The sequence below is a fragment of the Kogia breviceps genome, chromosome 4, assembly GCF_026419965.1.
Source record: "Kogia breviceps isolate mKogBre1 chromosome 4, mKogBre1 haplotype 1, whole genome shotgun sequence".
NCBI lineage: Eukaryota > Metazoa > Chordata > Mammalia > Artiodactyla > Physeteridae > Kogia > Kogia breviceps.
The window spans coordinates 108,518,002-108,538,241 of record NC_081313.1 but is presented as its reverse complement, the minus strand read 5'-3'; positions in this window follow the sequence as shown (position 1 = coordinate 108,538,241).

The window sequence follows — 20,240 nt, the reverse complement described above, 5'->3', positions numbered from 1 at the left end:
CATTCTGTGTGGGATAGTTGGCTTGCAAACAAGAATCTAAGTTCATTCATTCTCCCTCTCTGCCCTGGCCTATGTGAGTGATCCTCAGAGAGGCATTTCAGAAGCAAGAAGGCGGTGGGGTAAAGCCGCTGTTAGAGTTGACGAGTAGTTGGACATCTGATTATATTGGACCTGAGTGATTACAATTACAGCCTCTCTACCTCACAGGCTTTTTAATGGGTTTCAGAAAGTCAGATAATTCTGAATGCCATGGAAACTTCTCATTTGAAAGAGGCAAGGGGATATTGAAAGTTTATTTCCACTGGTCAGTGTGATTCAGTGAACTTGCCATGGAACTAAAAAAGAGAAGCACTTTGGGACTAATACTAACAAAGACACAAAATTTAGATAAAAGTAGTAGAAGAAATAGATCTGGTTCTGTTTCACTTAGGTACATACAGGCAGACTCTTTCTAGAATGCCAATTAGTAATGAATAGAGAAAGAATTCTCAATATCTTTAGACTTTATTACAAAATTGTCAGCTGTAGAGGTACTACTGCCTACAAACAAATCCATTTTCTGAGTTTTGATCCATTTGATTAACTTGTTTTATATCATTTTTATGTGACTGAGTTTCTAGACTTGGCCAGTTTACCATCAGCCTTTTAGTGTCATTTTTTAATCCCAAGTACACATTTGGCACAGGTTCTGTCCTTTTAAATAAATGGAATACTAAACAGTGGATTCTGAAAGTTATTGAAAATTCATTAAGATTTTATCCTTCCTATTCACAGCATTCTTTTTGTCCAAAATTAATTCCCTGATTAAGAGAATATAACTACTTAATACTCTCCATCAGCCTTCATAAGAAAATTTCACTTTCTTTTCATAGAAGAATGTATATAAAGCAATGTAAATCATTTAAAACTTTCTCTGCTAGTCTAAGAGAAAAATAAATGACTAATAAAAGCAATCACCAGGGTTCCAGGTTAAAATGGTAGATAGAAAACACACATCTAAATTCACTCCTTCCTGAAGTAGAACCAAATGGGATCTTTAAAAACACCAAAATCCCCATATACAAACAAACAAAAGATACTCTCTCAAAGATATCAGGAAGAAAGCCACTAATTTTTGAAACTATAAAAATCAGATAAATGAATGGCCACTGATTAAGTAGATCTAATACAGCCAAACTCCTAAGCCTGCAGTGGAGAATAGCTAGAAACATACCTGACTTACGCTCAAAAGGCTCAGAAACTGGCAATACCAGGGACCTCTGCTGTTTCTGGAATGGGAGTGAAGGGAAAACTGAGTGAGTGAAAGAATAAAATAAAAATATGGTAAAAGTTGTTTGAGAATCTTTTAAAACCCTAGATGTCCTTCCAGACTCTACTCCATAGGGTGAATGTACCTCCCCCACCCCAACAGAAATATGAAAGATAATTCTTCAGAAAAGTTTTAAATGGAGAATCTCTGGGCTGGACGTACTTAGCACAGTTGTGGACCTGGGAAACTTAATAAAAACAGAGGCACTCAGGAAAGTAATCTTTGTTCTTCTTGTTGGTCTCTGCTCTGTTCCCAAGGCATGAGACCCCTCCTTCTCCCCGCCTCACCCACACCCCATCTCTGGACTCTATGTAATTGAGGCTTTTAAAAAATTATTACAGTCTTCATTCCAACTAGAAACTGCGTTTTTAAGAAATGTTCTAAAATTTCCTAAACTCTTCCAAGGCAATAAGCTTTTAACCCCAGTATATCCTATTAACTTGCAATGCTCTCACTCTAAAGAGTTTGTGGTAAAATGAAAAGATATTAAGTGAAATAAGATTTGGGGATCAAGAAGAAAAAACAAACAGGGGCACTAAGTGGAGGATAAACAGGGACTGTTGAATGCTGGAACCAACAGCCCCACCTCCATCCTCTCCTCACCTCCCAGAACTCTGGCAGCCAAATCTCTAACATCTAGGCTTGGGGCTTGGAGACCCTTCTCTGGGACACCTGATCAACCCAGGAGGAAATTTATAAAGACACTGACATCTGGAGCTTGGCAGCTAATTATCTGTCAAGACCACCCTACTGTGAAACTATAAATCTGCAAGCCCAGACTCAGAGCATTCAATTTAAACCCACATTCTATAAGCAGACAAGAAAGGATCTATAAACATCTAAGGAAAGCTAACAGGACGTTAGCAATCAAAACAAGCAATCAATAAGGAAAAAAGCCACTTGGAGGACAAGAACTGCAAGGGAAAACAAAACAAAACAAACCAAATAACTATTACTGATATCCTCCCAAATAGAAGGAAGGCATCCATGATCATGTCAGGAAATAGTATTCAAAGAACAGAAAAGTAGATCTTGGAAATTAAAAACTTGATGGCAGAAATGAAAAACATCAACGGATGGGATGGAAGGTTAATTTGAGGAAGTCTCATAGAAAATAGAGCAAAAAGATAAAGAAATGAAAGGCAGGAGGGAAGGTTAAGAAAATAGGAGCAATCTAAGAGTTTTAACATCCAAAAAATAGCAGTTCAGAAGGAAAGAACCGAGAAAACAGGAGAAAATCATCCATCAAGTAATTCAAGGCAATTTCCTAGGATTAAAGGGCATACAGAAAGGACCCACTGAACACTGAACACACTGGATAAAAATAAAACCACACTAAAATACAACACTGAGAAATTTCAGAATCTTACTGTAATAAAGATCTTAAAACCCTTGGTAAAGAGAGAAAAAAATTAATAAACCAAATGAACTTTTTCTAGAATAACAAAGAAAATAGTAATAACTTCAAAACTCTGAAGGGAAATTATTTCCCAGCTAGAATTCCAGGTTTAAGCAAACTATCCACCTACTTGAAGGGTCAAATAAAGATATTTTCAAACATGTACAAATAAAAACAATGAAATCATTTTGTGCTCCACCAAAGTGAGGAAGTAGATTAAGAGAGACACAGTAGAGGACAAAGGAATCTTAGGTTGTCTTCTGTAATCCAAGCATGGATATGATTTATTTAAGGTACAGGATGAGCTCTGTAATAAACTGGTCTCCCAAAGACAGTCACTTTAAAAAGGCAGCAGTTTATTTCTTTCCCATGTAACACCCCAAGTTGAGCAAGGAAGGGGACATCTGTGCTTCACACAATCATACAGAGAACCTAGTTCCTTCTGTTTTGTTGTTCATCCAGATTGTTGGACTATTCTGCATATTCAAAGCTTGAGGACTTACCTATGTGCTAGCTTGTGGAGAAAGGATGAGTCTAAATCCAGAGTAAACAATTAAAGTTGTAGCTTACACACCTCACTTCCACTCTTGGACCATAAGAAATAACTTAGTCACATGATCACATCTACCAGAAGAGAGCTTACAAAGTATAGTTCCTAGTTATGCAATCATGTGTCCAGTTTGAATTCTCTTATTGAAGAAAGGAAAAGAAGATGTTGCGATATTATATAGTCTCTGTCATAGAGAACAGTCTAGATTGGATAATGTTTTAAAAACTTGTTGGACAACAGCAGTGTAACTCCCTATATCCATGGCCATCCTTCCCTCCAGAGTGAATAGACAGATATAGTGAAAATCAACAGAAACACAACTTTAATTTTTTTTGAATTTAATTTAATTTAATTTTTTTATACAGCAGGCTCTTATTAGTTATCTATTTTATACGTATTAGTGTATATATGTCAACTGCAATCTCCCAATTCCCACATACACACTTTCCCTCCTTGGTGTCCATGTGTTTGTTCTCTACATCTGTGTCTCAATTTCTGCCTTGCAAACCAGTTCATCTGTACCATTTTTATAGATGCCACATATATGCATTAATATACAATATTTGTTATCCTCTTTCTGACTTACTTCACTTTGTATGACAGGCTCTAGGACCATCCATGTCTCTGCAAATGGCCCAATTTCATTGCTTTTTATGGCTGAGTAATATTCCATTGTATATATGTACCACATCTTCTTTATCCATTTGTCTGTTGATGTGCATTTAGGTTGCTTCCATGATCTGGCTATTGTAAATAGTGCTGCAATGAACATTGGGGTGCATGTGTCTTTTTGATCTTTTGATCTTTTCGATCTTAAAGACTTTAGGATCTTCAATAATTATGATGTACATCAGACACTGAATGATGAAACAATACAGAACTGTGCTCCTAACATGAATGGTAACATTAGAGTCTGAGTACTTCTCTCTCAACCAGTGTCTTAGCGAAACCCTTTGGGCTCTCATAAGCACAATGCAGAAGAAGATATAAATATTTCAAAATAAGAGGAATTTCCTAATTCCTAATATATATACATGTTTGTATTTGCACAGATTATCTCTGTATTTAAGGAGCTAGTAACAGTGGTTGCTTATCAAAAGAAGAACTAGTAATATTTTCACTCTTTACCATTTTGTTTACCTTTTGAATTTATATATTATGCATTTATATCTCATCCAAGAATAAAAGAAGAATTTATATCCCATCTAAGAATAAAGTAAAATGCATTCCTTTAAAAAAATACAAATGGGAGGAGCTTCAAGATGGCAGAAGAGTAAGAAGTGGAGATCAGCATCCTCCCCACAAATACATCAGAAATACATCTACATGTGGAACAACCCCTACAGAACACCTACTGAATGCTGGCAGAAGAGCTCAGACCTCCCAAAAGGCAAGAAACTCCCCAATGTACCTGGGTAGGGCAAAGGAAAAAAGAAAAAACACAGACAAAAGAAGAGGGATGGGACCTGCACCAGTGGGAGGGAGCTGTGAAGGAGGAAAGGTTTCCACACAGTAGGAAGGCCCTACAACCAAGATTACTCTACCCAGCAAGGGTCTCATTCAGATTTGATGGAGAAATTAAAAGCTTTAGAGACAAGCAAAAGCTAAAAGAATTCAGCACCTCCAAACCAGCTTTACAACAAATGCTAAAGGAACTTCTCTAGGCAGGAAACACAAGAGAAGGAAAAGACCTACAATAACAAACCCAAAACACTTAAGGAAATGGTAATAGGAACATACATATTGATAATTACCTTAAAAGTAAATGAATTAAATGCTGCAACCAAAAGACATAGACTGGCTGAATAGATACAAAAACAAGAACCGTATATGTGCTGTCTACAAGAGACCCACTTCAGACCTAGGGACACATACAGACTGAAAGTGAGGGGATGGAAAAAGATATTCCATGCAAATGGAAATCAAAAGAAAACTGGAGTAACAATTCTCATATCAGACAAAACAGACTTTAAAACAGAGACTATTACAAGAGGCAAAGAAGGACACTACATAATGATCAAAGGATCAATCCAAGAAGATATAACAATGGTAAATATTTATGAACCCAACATATGGGCACCTCAACACATAAAGCAAATGCTAACAGCCATAAAAGGGGAAATCGACAGTAACACAATCCTAGTAGGGGACTTTAACACCCCACTTTCACCAATGGACAGATCATCCAAAATGAAAATAAATAAGGAACACAAGCTTTAAATGATACATTAAACAAGATGGACTTCATTAATATTTATAGGATAGTCCATCCAAAAACAACAGAATACACTTTCTTCTCAAGTGCTCATGGAACATTCTCCAGGATAGACCATATCTTGCGTCACAAATCAAGCCTTGGTAAGTTTAAGAAAACTGAAATTGTTTCAAGTATCTTTTCCAACCACAACACTATGAGACTACATATCAATTACAGGAAAATATCTGTGAAAATTACAAACACATGGATGCTAAACAATACACTACTTAATAACCAAGAGCTCACTAAAGAAATCAAAAAATACCTAGAAACAAATAATGAAAACACAACAATCCAAAACCTATGGATGCAGCAAAAGCAGTTCTAAGAGGGAAGTTTATAGCAATACAATCCTACCTTAAGAAACAAGAAACATCTCAAATAAACAATCTAACCTTACACCTAAAGCAATTAGAGAAAGAAGAACAAAAATACCCCAAAGTTAGCAGAAGGAAAGAAATCATAAAGATCAGATCAGAAAAAGATGAAAAAGAAATTAAGGAAACAACAGCAAAGATCAATAAACTAAAAGCTGGTTCTTTGAGAAGATAAATAAAATTGATAACACATTAGCCAGATTCATCAAGAAAAAAAGGGAGAAGACTCAAATCAATAAATTTAGAAATGAAAAAGGAGAGGTAAAAACTGACACTGCAGAAGTACAAAGGATCATGAGAGATTACTACAAGCAACTCTATGCCAATAAAATGGACAAGCTGGAAGAAATGGACAAATTCTTAGAATGCACAACCTTCCAAGACTGAACCAGGAAGAAATACAAAATATAAATAGACCAATCACAAGCACTGGAATTGAAACTGTGATTAAAAACCTTCCAACAAACTAAGGCCCAGGACCAGATGGCTTCACAGGTGAATTCTATCAAACATTTAGAGAAGAGCTAACACCTATCATTCTCAAACTCTTCCAAAAGATAGCAGAGGGAGGAATACTCCCAAACTCATTCTACAAGGCCACCATCACCCTGAAAACAAAACCAGACAAATATGTGACAAAGAAAGAAAAACTACAGGCCAATATCACTGGTGAACGAGATGCAAAAATCCTCAAGAAAATACTAGCAAACAGAATCCAACAGCACATTAAGGGGATCACACACCGTGATCAAGTGGGGTTTATCTCAGGAATACAAGGATTCTTCAATATATGCAAATCAATCAATGTGATACACCATATTAACAAATTGAAGAATAAAAACCATAAGATCATCTCAATAGATGCAGAAAAAGCTTTCAACAAAATTCAACACCCATTTATGATAAAAACCCTCCAGAAAGTAGGCATAGAGGGACCTTACCTCAGCATAATAAAGGCCATATATGACAAACCCACAGCCACCATTATCCTCAATGGTGAAAAATTGAAACCATTTCCACTAAGATCAGGAGCAACACAAGGTTGCCCACTCTCACCACTGTTATTCAACATTGTTTTGGAAGTTTTAGCCAAGCAATCAGAGAAGAATAAAAAATAAAGGAATCCAAATCGGAAAAGAAGAAGTAAAGCTGTCACTGTTTGCAGATGACAAGATACTATACATAGAGAATCCTACAGATGCTACCAGCAAACTACTAGAGCTAATCAATGAATTTGGTAAAGTAGCAGGATACAAAATTAATGCACAGAATCTCTTGCATTCCTATGCACTAATGATGAAAAATCTGAATGTGAAATTAAGGAAACACTCCCAGTTACCGCTGCAACAATAAGAATAAAATAACTAGGAATAAACCTACCTTACGAGACAAAAGACCTGTATGAAGATAACTATAAGACACTGATGAAAGAAAGTAAAGATGATACAAACAGATGGAGAGATATACCATGTTCTTGGGTTGGAAGCCTCAACATGTGATAATGACTATAATACCCAAAGCAATCTACAGATTCAGTGCCTTCCCTATCAAACTACCACTGGCATTTTTCACAGAACTAGAACAAAAAATTTCACAGTTTGTATGGAAACACAAAAGACCTCGAATAGCCAAAGCAATCCTGAGAAAGAAAAATGGAGCTGGAAGAATCAGGCTCCCAGACTTCAGACTATACTACAAAGCTACAGTAATCAAGACAGTATGGTACTGGCACAAATATAGATCAACTATATAGAAATATAGATCAATGGAACAGGATAGAAAGCCCAGAGACAAAGCCACACACATATGGTCACCTTATTTTTGATAAAGGAGGCAAGAATATATAATGGAGAAAAGACAGCCTCTTCAGTAAGTGGTGCTGGGAAAACTGGACAGAGCTACAGGTGAAAGATGAAATTAGAACACTCCCTAACACCCTACACAAAAATAAACTCCAAATGGATTAAAGACCTAAATGTAAGACCAGATACTATAAAACTCTTAGAGGAAAACATAGGCAGAACACTCTATGACATAAATCACAGCAAGATCCTTTTTGACCCACCTCCTAGAGAAATGGAAATAAAAACAAAAATAAACAAATGGGACCTAATGAAACTTCAAAGCTTTTGCATAGCAAAGGAAACCATAAACAAGAAGAAAAGACAACCCTCAGAATGGGAGAATATATTTGCAAACAAAGCAATTGACAAAGTATTAATCTCCAAAATTTACAAGCAGCTCATGCAGCTCAATATAAAAAAAACCAAGAACCCAATCCAAAAATGGACAGAAGACCTAAACAGAAATTTCTCCAAAGAAGATATACAGATTGCCAACAAACACATGAAAGAATGCTCAACATCCCTAATCATTAGAGAAATGAAAATCAAACTATGAGGAGGTATTACCTCACACTGGTCAGAATGGCCATCATCAAAAAATCTACAAGCAATAAATGCTGGACAGGGTGTGGATAAAAGGGAACCCTCCTTCACTGTTGGTGGGAATGTAAATTGATACAGCCACTATGGAGAACAGTATGGAGGTTCTTTAAAAAACTAAAAATAGAACTACCATACAACCCAGCAATCTCACTACTGGGCTTATACCCAGAGAAAACCATAATTCAAAAAGAGACATGTACCACAATGTTCATTGCAGCACTATTTACAATAGCCATGACATGGAAGCAACCTAAATGTCCATCGACAGATGAATGGATAAAGAAGATGTGGCATATATATACAATGGAATATTACTCAGCCTTAAAAAGATATGAAATTGAACTATTTGTAGTGAGGTGGATTGACCCAGAGTCTGTCATACAGAGTGAAGTAAGTCAGGAAGAGCAAAACAAATACCATATGCCAACACATATATATGGAATCTAACAAAGGAAAAAAAAAGCTTCTGATGAACCTAGGGTCAGGACAGGAATAAAGATGTAGACATAGAGAATAGGCTTGAGGACACGGGGAGAAGGAAGGGTAAGCTGGGACAAAGTGAGAGAGTGGCATGGACATATATACACTACCAAATGTAAAACAGATAGCTAGGGGAAAGCAGCCGCATAGCACAGGGAGATCAACTTGGTGCTCTGTGACCACCTAAAGGAGTGGGATAGGGAGGGTGGGAGGGAGGGAGAGGCACAAGGGAAGAGATATGGGGATATATGTATATGTATAGCTGATTCACTTTGTTATAAAGCAGAAACTAACACACCATTATAAAGCAATTATACTCCAATAAAGATGTTAAAAAAAAATACAAATGCATATACCCTCTTAACCAGCAATTTCACTTCTAGGAATGTATCCTACAGATATACCAGTACAGCAGTATTTATAGTTAAAACAGAAGAAAACAATCTAAATATTCAATAATAGGAGAATGATGGAATTAATTATGCTCATCTAGACAATGGAATAAAATATAGCCTCAAAAAAGAATGAAAACTTTGGAAACTGACTAAAACCAAAGCAATAAATTGTGATCAGTAACTACATGAGTGATTAAGTGGATGCAAGCTTTGGCTGTGATCACAATTTGATTTCAAAAACATTTACAATATTACCTTGAAGAAGAAAAAGACAGACTGTAAGACTGAAAATGCAGTGGCATGACATTAAAGTTAAATGACATATGACTGCATAATTGTTTGTCTTTGTGAATCAAAATCTGCTCAAAGTCACACTGCTCTTTAAAATAGTAATGGCAATTATATTGTTGACTTGGAAAAGTAATAATACTTTTTATCATAAGATAAATCAGCAGAAACATCAGATTTGGTGTTTATGACTTGGGTTGGTGCTCAGCTCTCTCACTTAATCATTTTGTAGCCACTGCTGTAACAGACACAAAAGGTCCAAAACTTAGTGCTCACTGAGGTTGGGCTGGGAAGCAGAAGGAGAGAAGGTGTAGCACCATATCCCATGGGGGCAATGGACTGAGTTATCATGGAAATTCAGTGTGGAAAGCCAGAAATTACAGAGATAAAAATTGGGGTTCAGGGTCAGAAAAGATACAGGATGATAAAACTTAATTCTGCAGAGACTGAGTCTCTGGTACCTGGTGTTTTCAGTAGGCTCTCTGGGTACGGGCAAGCTGGGTCTATTTTGGCAAGATGCCTCCAAGGCAGTGGTTGGTGTTTATATGATCTTGGAAAAGGAACCTCGATTTCCTCATCTGTGATCTGTAAATAACAACACATAACCTGAAATGATGTATGTGAAAGGACACTTACAAATATAAAATAGTATTAATTGATTTACTACTGCTGTCCAGGGAAACTACATTGATCTAGAACAAGAGTCACGTTCCTGTTAGTAGGACTCACCCATCTCCATGTGCACAAAGCAACTGTGAAATCCTGTCTACTACTGATTTTCAGCATTTTACTGTAGTATCTTCTTTCCTAAGGCCGTGCTTCACGTTGCCCTGAAATCTTTTCTCACTCTGTCCTATGTTGAGAGCCCCCTAGAGCATATTCCTACAATAACTTCACTGCATGTAATGTGAGTTTTCTGTCCCAAGCTATTAATTTCACAAGACTAACCCAGAGAATGTGTGATAGGTGTAACATCTTAGGATTCTCTTGCAGGAAGGAATGCCTGTGCAATTACAGGGAAAGAATGGTTCTTCAAAATTGTCTGTGATGAGTCCAGCTATAAAATTATTCCACCATTTAGTTAGAAAATCAACAGTTTATTGGCTTATACGCTACCAGCATTATACCAATGTACACTGTAGCCTGAAGCATTCATAACGCCTATGTATTAAATGACCACAGGTCACCTCCTTTTGTTCCTAGCAGTATGCAGATGATCTTAAATAAAGTCACATAGCTAAATGTCTTCAGCATGCTACAAATAGACTTTAAAAATCCCAAACCTAAATGATTGTTTTGATCAGGCATCTCTTATAGATGTCTAACCTGGCAAGAAGTACCTATGCTGGATAAGTACATAGCACCTTACGGTGTGCACCCATATGAATTACTATAATCTGAAAGAATGAACATGTTGAATAAATGGAAATTAGGTCATGAAAAAGCAAGCTTTTTTATAGTGCCGTAAAATCAGGAGCAAAACAGAGATTTATCACTGTGGCAGAAACGGTTAATTGCTTCTCAATCCCCATTCTCCCATTCTGTTCATTTTTATCTGGGCAGCTTGCCACCCAGCTAAAAGCCTGTATTCCCCAGTCTGTCCGACTGTGTGGCAATTCCTTGCCGCAAATCTTCTATAAAATCTAAAGGAGGATAAATAAATATAATATGAAAAAATTATCTGTAGGCTTACCTCTTAGATATACCGCCTGGGAACATGGTAAATCTTACCTTTCAGCTAAGAACCTCCCTAGCCTGACCTCTGGAGCAATGGGTGATGGAAGTGGGCAAAATAATTAAGTTTGTTTGACCTGAACATATGCATACGTGCTCATTTCTTACCATGAATCATAACCAAAAAAGAGCAAACAATCTGAAATCAGCTACGTAACTCTAATGGTGCTCTTTTGCTACTACAACATACCTGTCAAAAGACACCCATGCTCTTTGGAGATGAGAGAGGAGTTAAGAAGGCATATACGTTTAGAAAGGGTCAGAAGAAAAGTTCAGAAAACTGTATCTCCTCCTGCCAATTCTGATTCCGGATATTATTACAGACACCAAAGTGTTTTTGTTCCTCTTGGCTCCTTAAACCTTAGTTCAGTGGCTGCCTTTGACTGTATCCTGTGGGTGTTCCTCCCTCCTCCTCAACTCTCCTAAGTCCTGCTTCAGGACTCCTGCAATTCAAAAAGACACTAACTTGCTATGCAACCATATCAAGTAATGGAGTTGGACTGTCCTTAAATAATGATATGGCTTCATTTAATAAAATTGTATATTTAAGTCATAAAATCTGGATCTAGATATCACCAAATCTAAGGTCTCAGGCTTTAGGTATCAAAGTATTACTATCTTCAGTTTTACAAGTGAAGCACAGAAAGGATAAGGGACTCCAATAAGATCACTTGACTTGTTTTCTAGAAAAGACCAGAACCCAGGTCTCCTGTCTCCTAAAAGTTACTCTTTTTTAAACTTCATGGAAGGGGGTTACATAAGGCATCTACCAAAAGAAAAAATACATTGCAGAAATTTCTTCAATGTTACTTACCAGCAAGGGTAGTCATGGGTATACCCGTTATACACTGTCACAAGCATGGTGTGTAACAAACTACCCACAAATTACCCACTTGTTTTCAGTGGCTTAAAACAAGTGATTTGTTCTCACAGCTCTGCAGGTCAATTGGGATGGCTCTGCTTCTCTCTTAATCTTTTCCCAGGACCAGTGAACTAACTAAAGAATGTCCCTCTCAAGATGATAACTGAGGCACAAGAGGGCAAGTAAAAGCACATGATAACTTTTCAATGTGTCCATTGGTCAAAACAAGTTACATGCTCAATCCCAACATCACTAGGATAAGAAAATATACCCTAACTCTAGTGGGAACTGTCACTGCAAAGTAATGTGGCAAAAGATGAGGAGGCATAGTCCTCTTGGAAACTGGTAGCAGCTGGAGCAGGGATCAGGGGGATGTCAAGTGAAGAGTTGGAATAGTAATCCAGTCTATCATAGCATAATGTATTGGAAGAAATTAGAGTTTTTATAAAAGTATATTATTTGCAGTCAATGCCTACCAGAGACAAAGCTCACAACAAACTGTTTCATACTCTTTAAAATTCCTTTAAGTGATTACATTTTCTAGAGGAGCCAAATGTAATCCAAAACATAATTTTTTTTGTTTTTAGGATAGAATTGAAAAAAAAGACAAAGAACTTGATTGATGAAAACTGATTGCCAGCAATGTTTTTGAAGGGATCTCATTTAGAGAAGCAGATAAAGTGTTTATAACTTAAAAAAAAAAAGATGAAATGTGAGAAGTTGGATGAATACAAAAGAGTTTAAAAATGTCAGTTCAAGGGACTTCCCTCGTGGTCCAGTGATTAAGAATCCGCCTTCCAATGCAGGGGACGCGGGTTTGATACCTGGTCAGGGAGCTAAGATCCCACAGGCTGTGGAGCAACTAAGCCCATTTGCTGCAACTGCTGAGCCCATGCGTTCTAGAGCCTGTGCACCACAACTAAAGAGCTTGCATGCTGCAACTAGAGAGAAGCCCACGCACTGCAACAAAAGATCCTGCATGCTGCAACGAAGATCCTGTGTGATGCAACTATGACCCAGCTCAGCCAAATAAAATAAATAAATAAATAAATTTTTAAAAAAGTCAGTTCAAGTAGAACTTCAATTAACAAAACATATTCATCACTAAGCTGTGTTTGTGTGTTTGTGTGTATAAAATGGATATCTTTTTCATGCTGTGCCATCTAATTGTTAATAAAGTGTTATGACTCTTTACCAAGTAATTATTTAAGGTACCATTCACAAAAACTATTCTATCATGATACATTAAGAATTTAATTCAACAGGTGAAAAGCATAGAGGTTTTCTTTTTTCATATTTGTTTTTTGTCAGTATTGTTGGTGAGCTCACAGGGACACTTCAATGATGAGCCTTTTTATTTCAAAATAAACTATTCCATCTTATGACACTTTAAATTTCATAATATAGAGGTTCTTTTCTAAATAATATCTGATTTAAATTGGCAAGTAGCATAACTTCTTCTACAATCACAGCTGCATGATGTACTTTTGCTAAATAAATGTATTTATCATCAAACTGTGAAAAATCTGAATTTAATTTATTGTTCCATTTTGCTGGGAAAAAAAAAATCTGTGTTTCTCCTCTGAAGTCAATTAGTACTTCATTTATAACCACTTGTTCAGAATATGGTAATACCAGAAAAAAATTGTCAGGTATGTTTTCATCATTTGATAAAACATTTCTTTTAAAAATTAAAAAATAGGGCTTCCCTGGTGGTGCAGTGGTTGAGAGTCCGTCTGCCGATGCTTCCCTGGTGGTGCGGTGGTTGAGAGTCCGCCTGCCGATGCAGGGGACATGGGTTTGTGCCCCGGTCCGGGAAGATCCCACATGCCGCAGAGAGGCTAGGCCCGTGAGCCATGGCCGCTGAGCCTGCGTGTCCAGAGCCTGTGTTCCGCAACGGGAGAGGCCACAACAGTGAGAGGCTCGTGTACCACAAAAAAAAATAAAAATAAAAATAAAATAAAAAAATAAAAAAATAAAAAAATAAAAAGTCAGGGCTGCTCTCTTTCTCATTACTAGGTGAAGTAACACATATTAAGGAAATGAATGTTAAATTGTTTTTTAGCAAAAACGTGGAAGCAACCTAACTGTCCATCAGCAGATGAATGGATAAAGAAGATATGGTATATATACACAATGGAATATTATTCAGCCATAGAAAAGAATGAAATAATGTCATTTGCAGTAACATGGATGGACTTAGAAATTATCATATTAAGTGAAGTAAGTCAGACAGACAAAGACAAATATCATATGATATCACTTATATGTGGAATCTAGAAAAAAGGATATGAATGAACTTATTTACAAAACAGAAATAGACTCACAGACATAGAAAACAAACTTGTGGCTACCAAAGTGGAGAGTGGGGGAGGGAACCAGGTTGGAGGGAGAGAGAAGTTAGGAGTTTGGGATTAACATATACACACTACTATATATAAAATAGATAAACAACAAGGACCTACAATATAGCACACAAACTATATTTAATATCTTGTTATAATATATAATGGAAAAGAATCTGAAAAAGAATATATATGTATGTATAATTGAATCACTTTGCTGTATACCTGAAACTAACACAACATTGTAAATCAACTATACTTCAATAAAAATTTGGTTAAAAAAATTGTTTTTGATGTCTCAATTATATCGAATTTTTAGTGCTTCTGATTTTAGTGAAGAATATATTTGTAGTCATTCAGCCTTTTCTACATAGAGATTACACTGAATTTTTAAGAACTGACTCATTGAGAAATTACCACTCTTTCAGATTTGATTTATGGAGGAACTCAAATAGGCTAAAAAAAGTCACAATGAAGGTCACTTACAAACTACAGCAAATCAAAGTTTTCTGTCTTTTTCAGTGGCCAGTTCATCACCATCACAAGCAATCTCTCTGAAGCCCAATTTGTGAATATTTAAACTACTGCCTTTGAGTAAGGCAACCCAAACCACCTCTCTGTGGCCTCCATGATACCGCAGTGGTTTTCATTTGGTAATTCCTTATTCTTACAGAATAGGACACTCTCAAACTTTTTTTTTTTTTTTTTTTGGTACACAGGCCTCTCACTGTTGTGGCCTCTCCTGTTGCGGAGCACAGGCTCCGGACGCGCAGGCTCAGAGGCCATGGCTCATGGGCTCAGCCGCTCCTTGGCATGTGGGATCTTCCCAGACCTGGGCACGAACCCGTGTCCCCTGCATTAGCAGGCGGACTCTCAACCACTGCGCCACCAGGGAAGCCCTCAAACATTTTTGAGGAATAATTAAATATGATTATAGAGCTTATTAGGAGTATTTACATTTGGTACATTAATTCTAAAGAATTCCTAAATATGAAGACCATTTCTGCTTGTAACTGTTATATTACAGGTACCTAATAATCCCTGGAATATAATGTGTGCTTTATAAAGATTTGTTGAATAAAATAATGAAAACAATACTAATGACCAGCTTGTCTCAAAATTTTAAATAATATTTTGACACTCAAAGAACATGGATTTTTCACAAATGGTCTTAATACTGGTATAATATGAATAAAAATAGTGTAGTCTGTTATCTATGATATCAATCATGAAACCCTTAGTTTCTAAGTGGCAAATAGGCAATAAAAAATGATCAAATCATTTCCATTAATTTCTCATACACTGTTCTATCCAAATCAATGGAAAATCATCCTTATTGATTAAAGTGGCTTAAATGTTTAATAATACACCCATTTTTTTGTTGTTCACAAAATCTAAATCTCAACATGTTCTTTATTTCACAGAGACCTGACAATGGAAAACACAGACTTAATGACCCCCAATTGCTTCACTGACCACCAACTGTGGGGTTTATTTTAATTACTATCCTCTTTATTTATGATTTTAATATAAGTGCTTCTAGTCTTTTATCTATAAATATCTTTATGGAGTAAATATAATATTGTGCACACAAATGAGCTATTGTTGCTTTTGAAATTTAAATTTAGAATTCAAATATTCACCTGTTATTAAAAACTTTAAGTCATCTTTTAATAGTATATAATAGTCAATTAGATATATTTACAAAATCCTATATATCTACTTCCTAATTATTAAGTTTATTAGGTTACTTCCCTTTTAAGTCATTATATATAACACTGTGATGCAGAATTGTACATATACTCTGGTTTTAGGCATTTCAGATTATTTTCTTAGGCTATATTCCATAAGTGAAATTATTAGGGCAAATAATAGGGAAATTTTCAAACATTTTGTTCAAATTTCCAAATTACCTTCCAAAAGAGTTTATGACAGATCATTCTCCCACTAGTTTCACATTTGAATGATAGCCTCACTTCCATCTCACTAGCATTTAGCTTAGTCTTATTCTAAAGGAGACTGTATTAATTTGAAAGATGAGAAATGACATTATTTTTGCTTTAAATCTACATTTCTTTCATTACTAACGAGGTTAATTTATTTATCTTAATGATTATTTGTATATGGTAAATGTTCTGTCTCTGATTATCTAATTTTCAAAAATGATTTCTTTAAATTAAAATATTCCTTCTAAAAAAAGTGATACAAATGAACTTATTTACAAAATAGAAACAGACTCATTGACTTAGAGAATGAACTTATGGCTACTGGGGTGAAGAGTTGGGGGAGGGATAGTTAAGGCGCTTGGGATTGACATGTACACACTACTACATTTAAAATAGTTAACCAATAAGGACCTACTGTATAGTGTAGGGAACTCTGCTCAGTGCTCTGCAGTAACCTAAATGGGAAAAGAACTTGAATAAGAATAGATACATGGGGTCTTCCCTGGTGGCGCAGTGGTTGGGAGTCCGCCTGCCAATGCAGGGGACACAGGTTTGTGCCCCGGTCCGGGAGGATCCCACGTGCCACGTAGTGGCTGGGCCCGTGGGCCATGGCTGCTGGGCCTGCGCGTCTGGAGCCTGTGCTCCACAATGGGAGAGGCCACAGCAGTGAGAGGCCCACGTACCACAAAAAAAAAAAAAAAAAAAAAGAATAGATACATGTATATGTATAACTGAATCACTTTGCTGTACACCTGAAACTAACACATTATTAATCAACTATACTCCAATATAAAATTTTTTTAAAATGTAAAAAAATTAAAATATTCTAGGTCCCATTTAGTTGCCTTTCATCTGGTATAAAGACTCTCATTTCCTTCCATTTTGTAAAAATCTGGCAGTTAAATATTTACCATGTACCATTACCCTGGAAACTGCAGCCAGGTCCACTCTGGCCCTTCTGTGGCTGCACCTCTCTCCACAAGGCAAGGAGTCCATGGGGCCAAGAGGACAAAGCTTGTGCGCTCCGCCATCACAGTCCAGATGCCCAGCACCTGGAATTCCCTCTGTGAATGGCTCCAAGTCTATACCAGGGGTGGCACAGGCCCCTGCCGTAGGCTTGCCCTAGAACTGCCAATGTTAGAAAGAAGTCCTGCATGGACTCTTCCATGTCTATCTTTTGAGTATATTGTTCTCAACTCACTCTCAAAATTAATCCCTGGAGCTTTATATTTATGTTCAGCTAGTTGCAGGGCCAAGTTATTAAACACAAGGGAATTGGAGTCAGTATGGATTTGAATTCCATCTCTGCAACTTATTAGCTTTGCAACTTTAAATAAGCAACTTAATGTTTCTAACATAGTATTAGGATTATAGAATTTTTTTTTTTTTTTTTTTGCGGTATGCGGGCCTCTCACTGTTGTGGCCTCTCCCGTTGCGGAGCACAGGCTCCGGACGCGCAGGCCTAGCGGCCATGGCTCACGGGCTTAGCTGCTCCGCGGCACGCGGGATCTTCCCGGACCAGGGCACGAACCCGTGTCTCCTGCATCGGCAGGCGGATTCTCAACCACTGCGCCACCAGGGAAGCCCTAGAATTATTTAATGTATACAGCGTTTGACATATAAAGTCACTTGGTAAATTATGGTCTTCATTATGAGGAGAAAAAAATCAAGTATTAGGAAAATTATGCATTCTCTTCATCTGCGTATGTATTCAGGCAGGTGTACTGTGAACTTATGTGTATGCGTGTACATGCCTGTGTTCACGCATGCAGTCACAGAGACATAGGTTTAAACTAAAAATTGAATGTTAGAGATTGACTAAATTTGGCTTGAAAGGTGCAAAAGTAGTAAAAACATATTCAGTCTTCTTTGTATGAAATCACAGCATGATGTATCATAAAGAACATCAAACTCAAAATCAGCAAGTCTTTTTTTTTTAATGGAAATGTATTTCTTTTATTTATTTATTTATGTTACTTTACTTTTGGTTGTGTTGGATCTTTGTTTCTGTGTGAGGGCCTTCTCTAGTTGTGGCAAGCGGGGGCCACTCTTCATCGTGGTGCATGGGCCTCTCACTATCGTGGCCTCTCACTATCGTGGCCTCTCACTATCTCGGCCTCTCTTGTTGCGGAGCACAAGCTCCAGACATGCAGGCTCAGTAGTTGTGGCTCACAGGCCTAGTTGCTCCGTGGCATGTGGGATCTTCCCAGACCAGGGCTTGAACCCATGTCCCCTGCATTAGCAGGCAGATTCTCAACCACTGGGCTACCAGGGAAGCCCCAGCAAGTCTTATATTCACACCAGACTCTTAGGAAAGTAAATACTCTGAACTTCAATTTCCCTATCTATAAAATGACAGTAATAATCTTTCTCTGCCCACATAAAAGTATGATTTTACATATATTTATGCTTACTTATTTTACGTTTATATGAATTTATAGATATAAATTATAAAATTTTATCCACCTTTAATATTAGTACTAAGAGTAGTATCTACAGTAGTTACATAGTGATTATAGCAGTAGTATCTATAGTTATAGATATCTATAGCAATTATAGACAGTACTACCTATAGTAGTTCCTGTGATTGGTTTATATTCACTACTCTAGTTAGAATATTTTTACTCAAAATGTACCTATACTTGTTTTGGCTTCCCCGATGTCTTGTTGAATTAGCATTAAAAATTAACTGGAAAATAAATGTATTCAATGAGACAAGAAGGGATAAAGTCAGTCTGAAAATCTTTAATTTTGGCGACATGGAACTGAATTCAACTCAATCTAATCATTCAGATAGGAAAATAAATGTAATATGGCTCATTATTTCTGTGTGTGTATATATACGTGTGTATTAATGTGTGTGTGTGTGTATAAATGTGTGTGTGTGTGAGAGAGAGAGAGAGCATGCTTTGCAGAAGTAGTGAGAAACTAGGCATATGATTCATTCTGTTTAAAAAATAAAAAGCTCTAGACCTCAGAAACATAAATAGAGCAACAGGTTAAAACAAATAGTAGAGGGATAAGAAAACACTGTCACTATCCTAACTTAATATTAACTCTCTTGTTTTCTTAAGTACATTGACATTTATGTGGTTTTGTGTTATTATTTATGTTCATTATAATTTATGTTATTATTTCCTTCCTTCTGAACATTTACGTTAGTGGTTACTTTACCATTAACAAGTAAGTACTTTGGTACTCTCTCATGTCATTTGGTCTTCTCCTTCTCATCGTATTAATGATGGCTAGAATTTTACTTCTAAGTTAATTTTGGACATATGTTTTCATTTTTGTTTCATTAATCCTAGTTTCTTTTTTTAATAAACAAAAATAACTTTTACCAAGATATTTGATCACTCTTACTTCATCTATCTTGCCTCATCTCCTAAAATTGTTTCTCTCCTATTTCTCAAAAATGCTCTTACAATGGATTTTTGTGTGACAACCCTTCTAAGGTTTTCATTTTTTTTTTTTTTTTTTTTTTTTTTTGCGGTACGCGGGCCTCTCACTGTTGTGGCCTCTCCCGTTGCGGAGCACAGGCTCCGGACGCGCAGGCTCAGCGGCCATGGCTCACGGGCCCAGCCGCTCCGCGGCATGTGGGATCTTCCCGGACCGGGGCACGAACCCGTGTTCCCTACATCTGCAGGAGTATTCTCAACCACTGCGCCACCAGGGAAGCCCTAAGGTTTTCATTTTTTAATGCCTGAGAGTATTTTCATTAAATGTCTTCATCTGAATGGTAATTTGGCTGGACATAAAGTTATACATCAAAGTTCATTTCCTTCTTTTTTAAAAATATTTATTTATTTTTGGCTGTGCCGGGTCTTAGTTTCAGCACGTGGGATTTTTAG